Here is a 2,192-nt window from a genome sequence, read left to right as displayed (position 1 = left end):
TAAAATCAGCAATGCATGCTCACTGGAGATGAAAACAATGTTACTAAATACTCTGGTAAATTTTAAAAAGCATATGCTTTCTTCCTGGAATTAAACTATAAACCAAAACCCCATTTCATATTATTATTATTATTCCTATGAAGCCTTGTTAAATATAATGCTTTCGAAGCAGGAGCTAATATTAATTACTACTTAATGGCTTCAAGTTCAGTTTCACTGCAAAGAACACTTTCTAGAAATTATATCCCCAGCAAGGGAAAATGTTTGAACCCACTGCTATTTGTAGCTAAATAATAGAGTGAAACTAAAATTGTTAAGTAACCAACAGGCATCTTAATAATCCGAGTTTTTTAGCTCAAGTGGCCAAGGCAAGATGGGTCAAAGTCAGACCCAGATGGTCCTGGAAGTGGCAAGAAGGATGACAAGGACAAGAAAAAGAAATATGAACCTTTGTACCAACTAGAGTGAGGAAAAAGAAGAAGAAAACAAAGGGACCAGATGCAGCCAGCAAACTGCCACTGGTGACACCTCACACTCAGTGCTGGTTAAAATTACTGACGTTAGAGAGAATTAAAGACTATCTTCTCATGGAGGAAGAATTCATTAGAAATCAGGAACAAACGAAACCATTAGAAGAAAAGCAAGAAGAGGAAAGATCAAAAGTGGATGATCTGAGGGGGACCCCGATGTCAGTAGGAGCCTTGGAAGAGATCATTGATGACAATCATGCCATCATGTCTACATCTGTGGGCTCAGAACACTATGTCAACATTCTTTCATTTGTAGACAAAGATCTTCTGGAAACTGGCTGCTCAATCCTGCTCAACCACAAGGTGCATGCCGTGATAGGGGTGCTGATGGATGACACGGATGCCCTGGTCACAGTGATGAAGATGGAAAAGGCCCCCCAGGAGACCTATGCCAATATTGGGGGGCTGGACAACCAAATTCAGGAAATTAAGGAAGCTGTGGAGTTTCCTCTCACCCATCCTGAATAATATGAAGAGATGGGTAAAAGCCTCCTAAGGGGGTCATTTTCTGTGGTCCACCTGGCACAGGCAAAACCTTGTTATCCAAAGCAGTAGCAAACCAAACCTCAGCCACTTTCTTGAGAGTGGTTGGCTCTGAACTTATTCAGAAGTACCTAGGTGATGGGCCCAAACTCGTACGGTAATTGTTTTGAGTTGCTGAAGAACATGAACCATCCATCATGTTTACTGATGAAATTGGAGCCATTGGGACAAAAAGATATGACTCAAATTCTGGTGGTGAGAGAGAAATTCAGTGAACAATGTTGGAACTGTTGAACCAGTTGAAGGGATTTGATTCTAGGGGAGACATGAAAGTTATTATGGCCACAAACCGAATAGAAACTTTGGATCTAGCACTTATCAGACCAGGCTGCATTGACAGGAAGATCGAGTTCCCCCTGCCTGATGAAAGGACTAAGAAGCATATCTTTCAGAATCACACAAGCAGGATGACACTGGCCGATGACATAACCCTGAACGACTTGATCATGGTTAAAGATGACCTCTCTGGTGCTGACATCAAGGCAATCTGTACAGAAGCTTGTCTGATGGCCTCAAGAGAATGTAGAATGAAAGTAACAAATGAATACTTCAAAAAATGTAAAGAAAATCTTCTTTATAAGAAACAGGAAGGCACCCCTGAGGGCCTCTATCTCTAGTGAACCACAGCTGCCATGAGGAAAATGGAGATTCCTTGACCCCTGAAAAGGATGAGGTTGGGGGAGTTGCCCAGAGGAATCCCTGTTCCCATTGATTTTTATTAGCAAAACATCCCATGTCTTTTGGAGTACGATGAGTAAGTGCCCATTGGGTGGCCTTTGTCGGTCACTGTGCAGCAGTCTGTTCCCAATAGAGTGTGCTCTTTAACAAAAATAATAATAACCATCTGGGTTTCTGTCCATTTGTTTATTTGATTTTTAATATTAGGATGCTTTACTTATTCGCTGCCTAACATCAAAGGGAAAATATGACCAACTTAATTCCTGGTGGTGTTATTATTGACATTACCAATAGCATATAGAATAACTATAAAAAATTCAAGAGGTATAAGCCTAGGTGTGAATCCTGATAACTTCGCCTCTGTATGATGCTGAGAAAGTTACTTAACCTCTCTGAGTTTCAGGGATGACTTACATTTTAAGTGAGATAATGCATTTTAAA

The 2,192-nt window shown here is 40.6% G+C and overlaps 1 pseudogene; it reads left to right on the top strand.

The window, feature by feature from the left end:
- Positions 1 to 442: 442 nt before the first annotated feature.
- On the top strand, positions 443 to 1,690 carry LOC129467553 (26S proteasome regulatory subunit 4-like; annotated as a pseudogene).
- The last annotated feature ends 502 nt before the right edge of the window (positions 1,691 to 2,192 follow it).

This window comes from Symphalangus syndactylus, chromosome 18 (assembly GCF_028878055.3).
Source record: "Symphalangus syndactylus isolate Jambi chromosome 18, NHGRI_mSymSyn1-v2.1_pri, whole genome shotgun sequence".
Classification (NCBI taxonomy): Eukaryota; Metazoa; Chordata; class Mammalia; order Primates; family Hylobatidae; genus Symphalangus; species Symphalangus syndactylus.
Note: the sequence above shows the minus strand (reverse complement) of the source record. Positions and strands in the feature narration are given on the sequence as shown.